This window comes from Rutidosis leptorrhynchoides, chromosome 6, assembly GCF_046630445.1.
Source record: "Rutidosis leptorrhynchoides isolate AG116_Rl617_1_P2 chromosome 6, CSIRO_AGI_Rlap_v1, whole genome shotgun sequence".
In the NCBI taxonomy this organism is placed as follows: Eukaryota; Viridiplantae; Streptophyta; class Magnoliopsida; order Asterales; family Asteraceae; genus Rutidosis; species Rutidosis leptorrhynchoides.
The window spans coordinates 260,834,404-260,854,227 of record NC_092338.1 but is presented as its reverse complement, the minus strand read 5'-3'; the positions used below and the strand labels follow the sequence as shown (position 1 = coordinate 260,854,227).

At 33.8% G+C, this 19,824-nt stretch overlaps 1 non-coding gene across 1 annotated transcript; it reads left to right on the top strand.

Moving 5' to 3' along the window:
• Nucleotides 1-4,674: 4,674 nt before the first annotated feature.
• LOC139856332 (small nucleolar RNA R71) lies at nucleotides 4,675-4,781 on the top strand. Its single transcript, XR_011761820.1, has one exon. It is a non-coding gene; the product is annotated as a small nucleolar RNA R71 (small nucleolar RNA).
• The last annotated feature ends 15,043 nt before the right edge of the window (nucleotides 4,782-19,824 follow it).

The window sequence follows — 19,824 nt, the reverse complement described above, 5'->3', positions numbered from 1 at the left end:
TAATTCTATCGTTCCGTAAGGGAAAACTCTTTTGACTATGAATGGTCCAGACCATCTTGATTTCAATTTTCCAGGAAATAGCTTGAATCGTGAATTGAAAAGAAGAACTCTGTCTCCTTCTTTAAATTCTTTTGAACTTCTGATTCTTTTATCATGCCATTTCTTCGTTCTTTCCTTATAGATTAACGAATTTTCGTATGCTTCATGTCTTAATTCTTCTAATTCATTTAGTTGACTTAACCGTAGACATCCAGCTTCATGTAAGTCGAGATTACATGTCTTCAAAGCCCAAAATGCTTTGTGTTCAATTTCTACTGGAAGATGACATGCTTTTCGATAAAAAAGTTTAAAAGGTGTGGTTCCAATTGGAGTTTTGTAGGCTGTTCTAAAAGCCCAGAGTGCATCCTCCAATTTAATGGACCATTCCTTCAGATTTGATCCTACGGTTTTTTCTAGAATACGTTTTAAAGCTCGGTTGGTATTTTCAACTTGTCCACTTGTTTGTGGATGATATGCGGTGGAGATTTTATGAGTTACTTCATATCTTTTGAGAACTTTCTCAAGTTGATTATTACAGAAATGAGTACCCCGATCACTTAGTAAAGCTTTCGGCGTTCCAAACCTTGCAAAAAGACATTTTAAAAAGTTGACTACAACTCGTGCATCGTTAGTTGGGAGAGCTTGTGCTTCCGCCCATTTAGATACATAATCAATGGCTACGAGAATATATAGATTATTATGAGATTTTGGAAATGGACCCATAAAGTCAATACCCCAAATGTCAAATACTTCACATACTTGAATGACTTTTTTGGCATTTCATCACGTTGACTTATTTTTCCGGCCCTTTGACAAGCATCACAGGATTTGCAAAGAAGGTGTGCGTCTTTGTAAATTGTAGGCCAATAGAATCCAGCATCATAAATTTTTCTTGCTGTTAGTTGAGGCCCATAATGCCCTCCTGTTGGTCCTGTGTGACAATGGTTTAAAATTTTACTAGCTTCATCTCCGAATCCACATCGGCGTATTATTCCATCGGGACAACTTTTAAACAGATGTGGATCTTCCCAGAAATAGTGTTTTATATCACTGAAGAATTTCTTTCATTTTTGGTACGACAATCCTTTTTCAAGGTATCCACATACTATGTAGTTTGCATAGTCTGCAAACCATGGAATTTCATTATAATCTATCTTCAATAGATATTCATCAGGAAAATTGTCTTGTATGGCCGATTCATTTAGAACTTCTAATTCGGGATTTTCAAGACGAGAAAGATGATCAGCGGCGAGATTTTCTGCTCCTCTTTTATCTCGGATTTCAATATCGAACTCTTGTAAGAGTAAGATCCAACGGATTAATCTTGGTTTAGCATCTTGTTTCAAAAATAGGTATCTAAGAGCAGAATGGTCGGTATAGACCACCGTTTTTGCTAGAACGAGATATGAACGAAATTTGTCAAAAGCAAAGACAATAGCAAGGAGTTCTTTTTCAGTAGTTGTGTAATTCGTTTGTGCTCCTTGTAACGTCTTACTAGCATAATATATAGGTTGAAATCGTTTTTCAATCCTTTGTCCTAAAATGGCTCCCATTGCAAAATCACTTGCATCGCACATTAGTTCAAACGGTAGATTCCAATTTGGTGTTATCATGATCGGCGCATTAGTGAGTTTCTCTTTAAGAATATAAAAAGACTTGATGCATTCATCTGAAAAGATGAATGGAGCATCCTTTTCTAGGAGTTTATTCATAGGAGTGGCAATTTTAGAAAAATCTTTTATGAAACGTCGGTAAAAACCGGCATGCCCTAGAAAACTCCTAACTCCTCTAACATTGGTGGGATGTGGAAGTTTAGCAATTACATCTACTTTAGCTCTATCCACTTCAATTCCTTCTTTTGAAATTTTATGTCCAAGAACGATGCCTTCTTTAACCATGAAATGACATTTCTCCCAATTAAGTACTAGATTTGATTGTTCGCATCTAATCAGCATTCGTTCAAGATTAGCTAGACATGATTCAAATGTATCACCGAAGACTGAAAAGTCATCCATGAAAACTTCCATGCATTCTTCTATCATGTCGTGAAAAATCGCCAGCATACACCTTTGAAAGGTTGCAGGGGCGTTGCAAAGTCTAAATGGCATGTGTTTGTAAGCAAAAGTACCATAAGGGTACGTGAATGTGGTTTTCTCTTGATCTTCGGGTGCTATTGGAATTTGAAAATATCCGGAAAATCCATCAAGAAAACAATAGTAACTATTTTCGGCTAATCTTTCCAACATTTGATCAATGAAAGGTAAGGGAAAGTGATCTTTTCTGGTGGCGTCATTTAATTTTCTATAATCAATACATACACGCCATCCTGTTACAGTCCTAGTAGGAATAAGCTCATTTTTTTCATTTGTAATGACAGTCATGCCACCCTTCTTAGGCACGCATTGAACTGGGCTTACCCATGCACTATCAGAAATTGGATAAATTAAACCTGCATCTAGCAGTTTAATTATTTCTTTTTTAACAACATCTTGCATATTCGGATTTAGTCTTCGTTGGCGTTGCACATACGTTTTATGACCTTCTTCCATAAGGATTTTATGTGTGCAATACGAAGGACTTATTCCTTTAATATCATGAATCTTCCATGGAATAGCTGGTTTATGAGCTTTCAACACAGAAATGAGTTGTGATTTCTCATTTTTAGTAAGAGAAGAGGATATTATTACAGGTAATTCAGATTCACCTTGTAAATAAGCATATTCCAAATGGTTTGGAAGTGGCTTTAATTCTAATGTCGGTGGTTCTTCTATCGATGATTTATATCGATATCTGTCTTCTTCTTTTAGCATTTGAATTTCTTCTGTTGTTGGTTCATATCCATTAGCTATTAGTGTAGCTAACATTTCAGCTTCATCAATTGGTTCATTACCTTCTCCTAAAGAATATTCTCCTGTTCCTTGTAATTCTGGAAATTCTTCTAACAATTCTGCATGTGAATCTATAGTTTGAATGTAATAACATGTATCATCTGCAGATTGTGGTTGTTGCATTGCTCTATCAACTGAAAAGGTAACACTCTCGTCCTCTATACTTAGGGTCAATTTCTTACCAAACACGTCTATCATTGCTTTAGCCGTGTTTAAGAATGGTCTTCCTAATATGAGAGGAACTTGAGAATCTTCTTCCATGTCCAGAACAACAAAATCTACTGGAAATACTAAAGTACCAACTTTAACTAGCATGTTCTCCATTATCCCTCTAGGATATTTTATTAATCGATCGGCTAGTTGTATGCTTATTCTTGTTGGTTTCAATTCTCCAAGGTCTAGTTTAGCGTATAGTGAATACGGCATTAAATTTATACTAGCACCTAAGTCTGCCAATGCTTCTATTGAACTAAGACTACCCAGAAAATATGGAATTGTGAAACTTCCTGGATCAGATAATTTTTCTGGTATCTTATTCAACAGCACTGCTGAACAATTAGCATTCATAGTAACGGCCGAGAGTTCTTCCATTATCTTTCTATTTGAGATTAGATCTTTCAGAAATTTAGCATATCTAGGCATTCCTGAAATCATATCAATGAAAGGAAGATTTACATTTATCTGTTTAAACATATCCAAGAATTTGGATTGCTCGGCTTCAAGTTTCTCTTTCTTCATTTTACTCGGGTAAGGAAGTGGTGGTTGGTATGGTTTAACATAAGGTTTATCCTTAGCTGTGTTATCTTCATTAACCTTTTCAACTACCAGTTCTTTTTCCTTATCTTGATCAGGTTGTGGTTCTTGTGGAGTAGGAATAGTTTCATCAGAAGTTACAGGTATTTCAGGTGGTTTAAGTGTTGTACCACTTCTTGTGGTAATGGCTTTAGCTGTTTCATTCCGGGGGTTAGCATTTGTATCACTAGGTAAACTTCCCGGTTTTCTTTCACCTATTAACCTTGCTAGGTTACTTACTTCTTGTTCCAAGTTTTGAATAGAAGTTTGTTGATTTCTAAATGCTTGAGCATTTTGTTCATTAGTTTGTTTTTGAGATGTGAAAAACTGCGTTTTAGTTTCAACTAGCTTCGTCATCATATCTTCTAAATTTGGCTTTTTATCATCGGTTTGTGGTGGTTTGTTTTGAAAATTAGGTCTTTACTGATTGTAAGTATTATTGGATACTTGTTGATTGCTAGGACCTTGTTGGTTGTTGTATGGAATATTTCGATTATAATTCTGGTTTTGATTGTAGATCGGTCTTGGCGGTTGATAATTATTCTGATAATTATTTCCAGGCCTTTGGTTTATGTATGAAATATTCTCTCTTTGTTCCATTGTTAATTCAATACTGAGACAATCTTTTGTCAAATGTGGTCCTCCACACTGCTCACAACTAATTCGTATTGAGTGTATATCCTTAGTCATCTTTTCCATTCGTCTCTCGACAACATCTATCTTTGCGGAAATGGAATCTAAGTCATGGCTAGAATCGGCTCTAGCTGCTTTAGATGATCTAACGATATTTTTTTCTTGGTGCCACTCATGTGAGTGGGAAGCAGTGTTATCAATAATTTTATAAGCATCAGTTTCGGTTTTCTTCATAATAGAACCACCAGCTGCTATATCGATGTCTTTCCTTGTAGTGATGTCGCATCCTTGGTAGAATATTTGTACTATTTGACAGGTGTCTAAACCATGTTGCGGACATCCTCTTAATAACTTTCCAAATCTTGTCCATGCCTCATATAGAGTTTCACTTGGCTTCTGTGTGAACGTAACAATTTCTCCTTGAAGTCTTACGGCTTTAGATGCCGGAAAGAATTGTTTAAGAAATTTTTCAACTAAAACGTCCCATGTATCAATCGCCCCTTCAGGTAACGATTCCAACCAATCTTTGGCTTCTCCCTTTAAAGTCCAGGGAAATAACATGAGATATATCTGTTCATCCTCAACTTCTCTTATTTTAAATAGTGTGCAGATCCTATTAAAGGTACGAAGATGTTCGTTTGGATCTTCCTTCGGCGCACCACTAAATTGGCATTGATTAGTCACCATGTGTAGAATTTGTCCTTTGATTTCATAATCTGGCGCATTAATGTCTGGATGAGTAATTGCGTGACCGTGGCCAGTGCGTTTAGCTCTCATTCGGTCTTCCATACTTAAAGGTTCCAGATTCTCCATAATTGAATTTGTTGAATCGGAATCACTAGAGGATTCTGATTTAATGGTTCGTTCCTCAACAATCTCTGTTTGAATGATTGGTGGTTCCGGAGGAAAGTTTAGTGGTTCAGGATCTATGAATCGTCCCTGAATATTCTCCGGATTCTCAATTGTGAGGTCGGGTTCAAAAAATGGATTATCAACGGCGGCAATATTAGCTAGATGTATTGATCTAGTTACAGGTGGTGAACGTACAAAAGGTGGTGAACGTCTTGCTCGGTGCATTCACTGAATATCCTATTAGTTTTTAAAAAGGAAAGAAAAATTATATAAGTTATCCAATCAATAGACTTTTCTGATTTTGCCCACGTTTCGAATAGCCAAAAGATGCAGCAGAGGGGCAGGATTCATTTGGTCTCAATATAATTGAGGACTGTTTGGCTCCAATAACCCGGTCCACGTACAAATCCAACTATTACTACGAACCAGAAAATTTTGATGTCTATCAATTTAACCACTTAAAATAAATTTTCGTAATTTTAAGAAATTTAGATAAGAAGTAGAATAAAAATCTATGTCCTAAAACTAGAATAGCGAGAAATAAGAAAGAAAAAGAGCGCGTCGAAAAAGGTCGAAAAAGAAAAAATCGAAAAAAATAAAAGGCGTCGAAAAATAAGAAATAAAAAAAATGACTTATAGAACTTAAAAACACTAAACTAACCCAACCTTATTACTATCACTAACTTAAAATTATAATCGCAAATTGAGATTACTAATTGGAATGATAATTGATACATAGGTAAAAGGCGTCGAAAAATAAAAATAAGAAAGTAGCGCGTTGAAACTTAAAAAGGAACTAAAAAGTAAGAATTAAAAGTTGCGTCTAAAAATATTAAGGCTTAAAAGTAAAACTGTATCCCAAATGACAATATCTTAAAAAGGTACTAAAAACTTAAAAAGGCGTCGCAAAATTCTAAAGCACCTAAATCTTAGTCTAAAGAAAAAGCACTTAAGGGATTTTATGACAAAGCCTAAAAATCTAGAAATAAAAATAACTATGGCAAAAACTAAGTTTTAAAACTAAAAACTAGCGAAAAACACAAATATTACGCTAAAACAATTAAAAAGGGACAAAATATAAAAATATACTAAAAGTTGTAAAAAGTACAATTTTTTTATAAAAATATTATTTTTATATTATTTATTTTATAAAATTATTAATTTTATAATTTAATTAAACTAAATAAAATTAAATAAAACAAAATAAACTAATTAAAACTAAATATTATAATAAAAATACCCTAATTAGGGTGTAGAATTAATAATAATAATAATTATCCCGTAATTAATGCTGTTAGGGTTCCTGTGTACCCGTGTCAGGGCTGCTCCGCGACTTGCGGTGCCCGAGGCTGGAAAACTCCGCGAGTCGCGGGGTTTCAAATTTCAGATCAGGTTGCTTCGTTTGACAGGTTCAACGTAATTTTATTTATATATATTTTTTTATTTTTCTGTTTTAAATAAAATATATTTATATAAATTTAATAAAACTTATATTTTAAAACCTAAAATAAAAATAGAAATATTTTATAATTTTATAAATAAAACTCTTAAAACTAGATTTATAAATGTTTTTTTTTTCAGTTTTTGATTTTATGTTTTAAATTAAAACAAAATATTTAAATAAAACTTATATTTTTATAAAATAAAAATAAAGAAACTTTATAAAACTTAAATATTTAACAAATTCTTAAAAATATTTATATTTTTGTTTTTCTTTTTATATTTTTAAATATTTAAAATGTATTTTTACAAAAGCGTATATTTTTTTTATATTAGCAAACTAAAAATAAATTTTTTTTTTCTTTTTATTAGCGTTGCGCTTTCGGCGTTTAAGTTCTCCGGCAGCGGCGCCAAAAATACTTGATGTCAAAGCTAAGGGGTATAAAATACTATTAAATTTTATAAGGAAATACTATTAAATACGATACAATTTTACACAAGATATTTATTTATTTAGAGAATGGATATACTTAAACCTTGCTACAACACTTATAGGCAGTGTACCTAATCGTACAGTAGTGTAGTTTTTAGTAAGTCCGGTTCGTTACACAGGGAATCTTTTAATCAAAGCTTAACGCTATATTAGTTTAATTTATAAAAATACGAATATATATATAAGTAATATTATTATTTTAAAGGGGGGTTTTTTTTTTACCGTTTAATGACCGATTTGTCGATTTTAAAACTTTAGTCGCAGTTAAAACCAAATGTAAAATATTAAATAAATAAAAGACTTAATTTAAAGCGTAAAGTAAATAACGATAATGAAATTGCGAATAATAAAAGTGCGATAAAATAAACTTGCGATAATTAAAAAGTACGATAATTAAAAGTGCAATTAAATACAATAACAATAAATAAAAATGCGATAATTAGAAGTGCAATTAAATATAAAATAAAGGAAATTAAATATGAAATAAAAGAATTATACTTATTTAAACTTCCGTAATCATGATGTTTGACGTGTTGATTTTAGTTTTATGCCCATGGGTTAATTGTCCTTTGTCCTGGAATATTTAATATGTCCATCTGGTTTTTGTCCATAACAGTCCATCAGTCATAAATATAAAGTGCGAGTATCCTCGTCAAATTATCCTTATACCCGAAGTTAAATATTCCAACTAATTGGGGACTTAAACTGTAACAAGATTTTAATACTTTGTTTAATAATTACACCATGATGTCGACTGAGTGTAACCGAAGGTTTTAATACTTTGTTATCAATTATGCCAAGTGTCCTTGTACATAATTTCACCCCTGTTTTAATAATTTCATAGACTATTAATTCATTCCCGTGTTCGGTTAAATGAACGATTATTCGTACATATAAATACCCCGCCCATCGTGTCCGATCGAGTGTATATGGTTATTTATAGGGACGCCCAATTGTAAATCTTTATATTAAAATTAACAAACTATCATTTAGTTAAACAAATATAAAGCCCATTAATAGCCCATAGTCTAATTTCCACAAGTGTCGTTCTTTTGTCCAAACCCCAATTATGGTACAAAGCCCAATTAACCAATTTTAGTAATTAGCCCAACATCATGATTACTTCGGATTAAATAAGCATAATAATAACTTAGCTACGAGACATTAATGTAAAAAGGTTGAACATAACTTACAATGATTAAAAATAGCGTAGCGTTACACGGACAGAATTTCGACTTACACCGTTACAACATTCGCTAACATACCCTTATTATTAGAATTATAATTAAAATTATAATTAAAATTATAATTAAAATTAAAATATATATATATATATATATATATATATATATATATATATATATATATATATATATATATATATATATATATATATATATATATATATATATATATATATATATATTACGTTTACATATAGAGAATGAGAGATTTTATGGATATTTTTACGATCAGAATTCGCTGGCTTTTATAGGAATTTTCGTCCAGGGGGACTTCGCGACTCGCGCCCTTTTTGCTCTTCAAACTCCGCGAGTCGTGGAGTTTGTAATTACAGCTCACCCAGATTTGGCTCTTTGTTTACTGACGGTTTATTATATAAATATAATATATATATAATTTATATAATTAATTATATATTATATTATATTATATTTATATACATAGTTAACTTGTAATTTTTAATCCGTTGCGTCGAGCATTGAGAGTTGACTCTGGTCCCGGTTCCGGATTTTCGAACGTCCTTGCGTATAATTTAATATCTTGTACTTTGCGTTTTGAATCTTGTACTCTTGTAATTTTGAGACGTTTCTTATAAATAATTGGAACCTCTTTGATTGTATTTTGTACTTTTGAGCTTTTTGGTCGTTTGCGTCTTCAATTCATCGAATCTGTCTTTTGTCTTCACCTTTTATTATTTAAACAAATATTACTTGTAAATAGAACAATTGCAACTAAAAGCTTGTCTTTCTTGAGGAATAATGCTATGAAATATATGTTCGTTTTCAGCATTATCAGAGTATTAAAAGAGGCAAATTTAAAGGATGAAATACCCAAAGGATCGGAGAAGCATCTTAATATTCGGGAAGATGGAACCCGGTATAGGGCTGAAAGAATTTGGGTACCAAAATTTGGAGATATGAGAGAAATGGTACTTAGAGAAGCTCATAAAACCAGATACTCAATACATCCTGGAACTGGGAAGATGTACAAGGATCTCTAGAAACATTTTTGGTGGCCAGGTATGAAAGCCGATGTTGCTAAATACGTAGGGGAATGTTTGACGTGTTCTAAGGTCAAAGCGGAGCATCAGAAACCATCAGGTCTACTTCAATAACCCGAAATCCCGAAATGGAAATGGGAAAACATTACCATGGATTTCATCACTAAATTGCCAAGGACTGCAAGTGGTTTTGATACTATTTGGGTAATAGTTGATCGTCTCACCAAATCAGCACACTTTCTGCCAATAAGAGAAGATGACAAGATGGAGAAGTTAGCACGACTGTATTTGAAGGAAGTCATCTCCAGACATGGAATACCAATCTCTATTATCTCTGATAGAGATGGCAGATTTATTTCAAGATTCTGGCAGACATTACAGCAAGCATTAGGAACTTGTATAGACATGAGTACTGCCTATCATCCACAAACTGATGGGCAGAGCGAAAGGAAGATACAAACGCTTGAAGACATGCTACGAGCATGTGTTATTGATTTCGGAAACAGTTGGGATCGACACCTACCGTTAGCAGAATTTTCCTACAACAACAGTTATCATTCTAGTATTGAGATGGCGCCGTTTGAGGCACTTTATGGTAGAAAGTGTAGGTCTCCGATTTGTTGGAGTGAAGTGGGGGATAGACAGATTACGGGTCCGGAGATTATACAAGAAACTACCGAGAAAATCATCCAAATTCAACAACGATTGAAAACCGCCCAGAGTAGACAAAAGAGCTACGCGGACAGTAAAAGAAAAGATATAGAGTTTGAAATTGGAGAAATAGTCATGCTTAAGGTTTCACCTTGGAAAGGCGTTGTTCGATTTGGTAAACGGGGGAAACTAAATCCAAGGTACATTGGACCATTCAAGATTATAGATCGTGTCGGACCAGTAGCTTACCAACTGGAGCTACCTCAACAACTCGCAGCTGTACATAACACTTTCCACGTCTCGAATTTGAAGAAATGTTTTGCTAAAGAAGATCTCACTATTCCGTTGGACGAAATCCAAATCAATGAAAAACTTCAATTCATTGAAGAACCCGTCGAAATAATGGATCGTGAGGTTAAGAGACTTAAGCAAAACAAGATACCGATTGTTAAGATTCGATGGAATGCTCGTAGAGGACCCGAGTTCACCTGGGAGCATGAAGATCAGATGAAGAAGAAATACCCGCATCTATTTCCAGAAGATTCATCAACACCTTCAACAGCTTAAAATTTCGGGACGAAATTTATTTAACGGGTAGGTACTGTAGTGACCCGAACTTTTCCATGTTTATATATATTAATTAAGATTGATATTTACATGACTAAATGTTTCCAACATGATAAGCAATCAAACTTGTTAAGACTTGATTAAATGAAATAAGTTTCATATAGACAATTGATCACCCATGTTGACCGGCGATTCACGAACGTTACAAAATTGTAAAAATTACATGTTGTGGTATATATATAGACATATATATATGGTTGACATAAGATTATGATGAGTAAGTATCGCACTAAGTATATTAACAATGTGTGATATACATAAGAAATGAGATTACTAAGTTAAGAAACTAGAAATGATATATATAACGATTATCGTTATGATAACGTCTACTAAATACATATGTATCATATTAAGATATTGATACACTATATTTAACATGATAAAATGATATTTAAATATATCATTAAGTGTGTTAACAATGAACTACATATGTAAAAACAAGACTACTAACCCAAGAATTACGAAACGAGACTTATATGTAACGATTATCGTTGTAACGATATTTTAATGTATATATCATATTAAGAGATACTAATACATCATAATATCATGATAATATAATAATTTAACATCTCATTTGATATAATAAACATTGAATTAACAACATTAATTGAGTTCGTTAACTTAAAGGTTTCAAAACAACACTTACATGTAACGACTAACGAAGACTTAGACTTCATTAGAATGTATATACATGTTGTGTTTTGATATGTATTCTTACACTTTTTAAAGACTTCAAGACACATATCAAAATACTTCTACTTAACAAAAATACTTACAATTACATCCTCGTTCAGTTTCATCAACAATTCTACTCGTATGCACCCGTATTCGTACTCGTACAATACATAACTTTTAGATGTATGTACTTTTGGTATATACACTCTAATGATCAGCTCTTAGCAGCCCATGTGAGTCACCTAACATATGTGGGAACCATCATTTGGCAACTAGCATGAAATATCTCATAAAATTACAAAAATATGAGTAATCATTCATGAGTTATTTACATGAAAACAAAATTACACATCCTTTATATCTAATCCATATACCAACGACCAAAAACACCTACAAACACTTTCATTATTCAATTTTCTTCATCTAAGTGATCTCTCTTAAGTTCTATCTTCAAGTTCTAAGTGTTCTTCATAAATTCCATAAGTATAGTTTCATAAAAATCAAGAATACTTCCAAGTTTGCAAGTCTACTTCCAAGCTTTCTAATCCATTCCAAGTAATCATCTAATATCAAGGAACCTTTTTTATTTACAGTAGGTTATCTTTCTAATTCAAGGTAATATTCATATTCAAACTTTGATTCAATTTCTACAACTATAACAATCTTATTTCGAGTGAAAATCTTACTTGAACTGTTTTCGTGTCATGAATCTGTTTCAAGAACTTTCAAGCCATCCAAGAATCCTTTGAAGCTAGATCCATTTTTCTCATTTCCAGTGGTTTTATCCAGAAAACTTGAGGTAGTAATGATGTTCATAACATCATTCGATTCATACATATAAAGCTATCTTATTCGAAGGTTTAAACTTGTAATCACTAGAACATAGTTTAGTTAATTCTAAACTTGTTCGCAAACAAAAGTTAATCCTTCTAACTTTACTTTTAAAATCAACTAAACACATATTCTATATCTATATGATATGCTAACTTAATGATTTAAAACCTGGAAACAGGATGAACACCATAAAATTGGATATACGCCGTCGTAGTGAAACCGGGGGCTGTTTTGGTTTGGATAATTAAAAACTATGATAAACTTTGATTTAAAAGTTGTTCTTCTGGGAAAATGATTTTTCTTATGAACATGAAACTATATCCAAAAATCATGGTTAAACTCAAAGTTGAAGTATGTTTTCCAAAATGGTCATCTAGACGTCGTTCTTTCGACTGAAATGACTACCTTTACAAAAACAACTTGTAACCTGTAATTCTGACTATAAACTTATACTTTTTCTGTATAGATTCATAAAGTTAAGTTCAATATGAAACCATAGCAATTTGATTCACTCAAAACGGATTTAAAATGAAGAAGTTATGGGTAAAACAAAATTGGTTATTTTTGCTTGTTGTAGCTACGTGAAAATTGGTAACAAATCTATATTAATCATATTCTAACTAACTTATATTGTATTATACATGTATTCTAATATATTATGTAATCTTGAGATACCATAGACACGTATGCAAATGTTTTGACATATCATATCGACCCATCTATATATATTATTTGGAACAACCATAGACACTCTATATGCAGTAATGTTGGAGTTGGCTATACAGGGTTGAGGTTGATTCCAAAAATATATATAGTTTGAGTTGTGATCTAGCCTGAGACGTGTATACACTGGGTCGTGGATTGATTCAAGATAATGTATATCGATTTATTTCTGTACATCTAATTATGGACAACTAGTTGTAGGTTACTAACAAGGACAGCTGACTTAATAAACTTAAAACATTAAAACGTATTAAAAATGTTGTAAATATATTTTGAACATACTTTGATATATATGTACATATTTGTTATAGGTTCGTGAATCGACCAGTGGCCAAGTCTTACTTCCCGACGAAGTAAAAATCTGTGAAAGTGAGTTATAGTCCCATTTTTAAAATCTAATATTTTTGGGATGAGAATACATGCAGGTTTTATAAATGATTTACAAAATAGACACAAGTACGTGAAACTACATTCTATAGTTGAATTATCGAAATCGAATATGCCCCTTTTTATTAAGTCTGGTAATCTAAGAATTAGGGAACAGACACCCTAATTGACGCGAATCCTAAAGATAGATCTATTGGGCCTAACAAACCCCATCCAAAGTACCGGATGCTTTAATACTTCGAAATTTATATCATATCCGAAGGGTGTCCTGGAAATGATGGGGATATTATTATATATGCATCTTGTTAATGTCGGTTACCAGGTGTTCACCATATGAATGATTTTTATCTCTATGTATGGGATGTATATTGAAATATGAAATCTTGTGGTCTATTATTATGATTTGATAATATATAGGTTAAACCTATAACTCACCAACATTTTTGTTGACGTTTTAAGCATGTTTATTCTCAGGTGATTATTAAGAGCTTCCGATGTTGCATACTAAAATAAGGATAAGATTTGGAGTCCATGCTTGTATGATATTATGTAAAAACTGTATTCAAGAAACTTATTTTTGATGTAATATATTCTTATTGTAAACCATTATGTAATGGTCGTGTGTAAACGGTATATTTTAGATTATCATTATTTGATAATCTACGTAATGCTCTTAAACCTTTATCAATAAAATAAAGATTATGGTTGTTTTAAAAATGAATGCAGTCTTTGAAAAACATCTCATATAGAGGTCAAAACCTCGCGACGAAATCAATTAATATGGAACGTTTATAATTAATATGAATGGGACATTTCAGTTGGTATCCGAGCGTTGGTCTTAGAGAACCAGAAAATTGCATTAGTGTGTCTTACTGAGTTTGTTAGGATGCATTAGTGAGTCTGGACTTTGACCGTGTTTTTTCTTCAAAAACGATTGCTTAACATTTTTTTGTTGGAAACTATATATTATTAACATGTAAATATTATGTGATATATTAATCTCTTAACGTGTTTAATATTGTGTGATAGATGTCTACCTCTAGTACAAATCCCATTGATTCACATAATAATAATGAAGAGTCGAATATATTTTGGGAAGATTCACAAATTCCCGAAGAGGAACCGGAAGAGGAGGAACTAGAAGAGGAGGAACCGGAAGAAGAGGAACCAGAAGAGGATGAATCGGAAGAGGAGGAACCAGAAGAAGAAGAGGTTTCGGAGGAAGAAATATTGATACCTATAGTAAATCGATTAAATAAAAGAAAATCCTCAACGAACGGACCAAAGTTAATAATGGTCAATGGTGTTTCCGCCGAGGAAGCAAAATATTGGGAAGATTACCAATTTTCTGATGAATCGGATCCTGATGAGGATTCCGATGATGTTATAGAAATTACCTCGACCCAATTTAATAAAGCGAAAGAAAATAATAAGGGAAAATGTGTAAAAATAGAGAAACACGATTCCAACCCCGATGAACTTTATATGTATCGATAACATCCGTATTTCCTAAAATGTTACAATGACCCGGGAACCTATAAACCACCAGGTTTTTCTAAACCATTATGGAAAACGACGGCTCGTATTAGAGGAACACCATATATTCCTAGAAAATTAGGAAAACGAACCAAGTCCGAAGAAGAAGAAACCAGTGATTCAGATTAGAAGGTTGTAATCATGTTGTGTTTTATATGTATTGTAATGTGCTTGTACTTTTATGTTATATGTAAAAATTGCTTGTATTATTTGTTAATTATCTTTTACGAATCTAATCCTTGTCTATTTTACAGTATAAAAACAAAATGGACGTTAAGGGTAGACAACCGAATATTTTAGAAGACCTACCAGAGGATATGATTGAGGAAATCTTGTCTAGAGTCGGTCAGAATTCATCAGCACATTTAGTTATGGCGAAATTAACTTGTCAAACATTTGAAAGACTTTCCAGAAATGCCTTAGTTTATAAAAGGCTTTCCTTTGATAGGTGGGGTATATCACATTGGGGAGACCGTAAGTTACGCCGTGTTTTCTTTAAAGCGTTAAATGCAGAGAACCCAAATGCAATTTTGCGCTACGGGTTAAGAACCTATTTTGACTCAACATATCCCAACATAGGATTTCGTGAATTAAAAAGAGCTTCTAACATGCAACATAAAGAAGCATGTTATGCTTACGGGTTAGTGATGTTCGCTTCTTACCAAAGTGAGAAAAAGAACATCGGATTGCAACTTTTAAATAAAACCTTCCCACAAGTGACGGATTCAGTAGTTGTGGTGAGAAACAAGGTTTTTAGATTATTACGGGGCTGTTGGACATTACGAAACCCTCGTCCTTTTGACGACATTACAACATGCTGCCTAGCTAATGGTCATAACAGTTATTTTCCACAAGACCAAGGATGGGAAGTCGTTTTAGTAAAATCAGAATGCATGACTTTTTTCTGGACTTATGAATTACGTGTCTTTATTTCCTTTGCTGAACAACTTGCGTATTAACTAGATTTATCTTCAAAACTGTCCTGTATCATAGTGTACTATATTTCATGTTATATATAATATAGCGAAGTTGTAAGTTTGAAGAATATTTGTATGTGATATATTATTATAATCAGTTTTTCATATGGAATTGTAGTAGTTGAATTGTATATAAGCTACTAAGTATGAACTTAAAGGGTAGGTAGTACCCGAATTTAAAATTATAAAATGCTAATATGAAGAAAAAGCTTTTATAAATGAGTTCATATTATGCTACGAGATACTATTGACTACTCTTAATATTCTTTATGATTAAATTGTTTCATTTGACTATTTTGAAGGAAATGGCACCGACTACTCGACACACCTTGAATATGAGCGAAGTGGAATTTCGTACCTTTCTTGCTTCAAACATAGCCGCAGTACAGGCCGCGCTACATACCAACAATAACTCTGAATCTAGCAATACAGCTAACGGCGCAAGAAATCGTGTAGGATGCTCCTACAAAGAATTCACTGCCTGCAAACCTTTGGAATTTGATGGAACCGAAGGACCAATTGGATTGAAACGGTGGACCGAGAAAGTCGAATCGGTGTTTGCCATAAGTAAGTGTATTGAAGGAGACAAAGTGAAGTATGCTACGCATACCTTCACATGTATTGCGTTAACATGGTGGAATACCTATCTAGAGCAAGTGGGACAAGATGCTGCTTACGCGCTACCGTGGTCAGCATTCAAGCACTTGATGAACGAGAAGTACCGTCCCAGAACTGAGGTCAATAAGCTCAAGTCAGAACTTAGAGGGTTACGAACACAGGGATTCGATATTACTTCGTACGAAAGACGATTCACAGAATTGTGCCTATTGTGTCCGAGAGCGTTCGAAGATGAAGAAGAGAAGATCGACGCATTTGTGAAAGGGTTACCTGAGAGAATCCAAGAAGATATAAGTTCACACGAGCCTGCCTCCATACAAAAGGCATGTAGAATGGCTCACAAACTAGTGACCAGATTGAGGGAAGAATTAAAGAACAGGCGGCCGAAGAGGCCAACGTGAAGTTAGTCAAAAGAAAGTGGGAGGAAAACGGTGATAAGAGTCACCAAAACAACAACAACTATCCCAACAATCGCAACATCAATCGCAACTACAACAAACGGCACAACAACAACAACAACAACAACAACAACAACAATCATCCCAACAACAATAACAACCGCAACAACAACAACAACAACAACAACAACAACAACAACAACAATCAGAAGCAGCTATGCCAAAGGTGTGAAAAGTATCACTCGGGGTTTTGCACCAAATTTTGCAACAAGTGTAAAAGAAATGGTCATAACGCGGCGAAGTGTGAGGTCTACGGACCAGGGGTTAACAGAACGACAGGAACAAATGGTGTCGAAACGAGTAATGGCGGAGCAAGTAGTGTCGGAGAAAGTTTGTAACACCCCAGATTTTTTTTATACAGCAGAAGACATGGTTATTATATATATATATATATATATATATATATATATATATATATATATATATATATATATATATATATATATATATATATATTATAAAATCCACTTGATTATAATATACACGTTAATATTTAAAAGTCTGGGTGTTATATTAAATATTACAATAACTTTTAATATAAAGGACACGACATCAGAGTTTTCGGCTTTGTCAAACATATCTTCCAGCATCCCATCTTCACCCTGATAACTAGCATACAATAAATCCATAACCTGCAGGGAAGATGTGAGGGATTAGCACGAAGCTAAGTGAGTGCAACTAACTACGGGCATAGCATACAGAAGTGTTATACTAATCATGTCACATAGTCTAACACACAAACATCACCCAAGTGCCGTCTACAGAGACTCTGGCAGCTCGGCCAAACCATTAACCACCAGCTGATCGGACTGGGGCTTACCAGAAGTTCCTCCACCACCATATGTATATACATAATCCACACACGACGAACGCATCATTCATATGTATATACACCACGGTTGTCTAGGCAACCACATGAGGAACCCAACCCGCAAGTTGATCTCTCCTACCGAGGCAACCACACAATAGGGACGCATTGGGATCCAACAGACAAGCATCAACCAACATGCAGTCATCACAACATACTAACTAACTGTATCAGTAAGTATAACTAACAAGCATGGCAGTCATAATATAACGTGCTACTCTATACTATATTCCACAGTTAGTCCCACTCACCGATACCGGCAGCACTCGGTAGTCTAATGTCACCAAGTCTTCCTCGTCCATATCACCTGAGAATAAATACTGAATAAGTTAATAATCGTATTCCAATACTAACTATATCACAATCACAGTATATATAAACTAACACTTAAGCACATAACAACTGGTCCATCAATCACTCGTACGTTTGAGAACACTCAACCGTACGGGTGACAACTTACTCGTACGTTTGATCTATGACCATACATCATACAGTGACTAATCTAATCCGTACGGTTCACCACACGAGTGACCGGTGACTCGTACGAGTCACATCTCAACTGTACATATCATCATAATCAAATCATATGTTTCCATCACTACTCACTCGCACGGTTCACCACACGGGTGACTATCTCAACCATACGAGTGAAGATTCACTCGTGCGAGTGATGAAGAACATTAACAGCAACTATTTAATCGGGTTTTAACTCCAAATGTACAACATAAACATCAATTCATACAATAAGTTAACACATATCGTCATATATTCACTATATGATAAGCCTACATCATAAACTCAACCAATAACGACACTAAACGAGTGCACAACAAGACATACACTTGAAAATACCTACTTCTGACCAAAATAAAGTTTGATATAGCTTTTTAAAACCTTATCATTGGATATTAAACTTCAAGACGATTCCAACGATAGTTTATTCATCGAAAATGGAGTTACGGTTTGAAAGTTACAGCCTTTTCAAGTTTACCAAAAACTGACCAGTGCTCACTCGCGTGGGAGAGACCTCACTCGTGCGAGTGAGTCATCAACCGCGTGGTTGAGCCTCAAACGCATGGTCACACGTACGGTTGACCTGTCAGAAGTGTGGGAGCTGTTAGAACATTCCAGCTCGCTGATTTTTGCCATTTTGGCCCAAAAACTCGATTTTTGCAAGATCTAACACCAAAACCACTCCCAAAACATCATATAAACTATATAGAACATATTTCTAACATCAATTAAGCACAACAAACACTTTAGATCAAGAATCAAGCATCAAAACCTAACTTTTACTCAAGAACACAAAAACCCATTTAATCAAGGATTAAAGCAATGATTCAAGCAAGCAAACCTGGTTAGATGATCACAAGGATGCTAGAAATCAGTCCCTCAAGCTTCTTAATCCAATCTCTAACATGAATCAATTAGGGTTTTGGTGATGGAGGAAGTTAGGTACGAGCTTCTTATCAAATTTGTCAAAAAATGGACAAGAATTGTCCAGACCATGGCTGTATGTGGGTTTAAAACCCATACCCCATATCACACGGGTATTTATCAGTTAACTGAATTCTTTCGTATGTCATTTGGTGACCCAAACGAAGTCCAAATTAAACAAACAAACCTGTTATGTGACCCTTGTTACAAACTGGTCCTAACCACATCATCAAATAATAATAAACACTAATTAAAAATAAAAGCATATTAAACCACACAAGGGCAAAATAGACCATTTCAACTAGGCCCAATTCAAGGATGTTACAAATCTACCCCCCTTAAAGAGATTCCGTCCTCGGAATCTGCTAAGTCATAGCCAACAATCAACTGTTTAACAAGGGTCGTGCACGTCATCTTCTATCCTAGCGCTAAGCTAAGAGGGTAACGATCAAACAATTCAACACTAGATTTAATCAACATACACTCAAATACAAGACAACCCAAAAGTATTATAAAGACCCATCAGCAACTTAATTGACTTCCAAAAAAATTTCACGTCAAACTGTCACTACACCTCACTTTCTGAAGATACCAACGGTTATACACTGTCAATTTCATCGAATCAGACTGATTCATCAAATTTCGAGATTA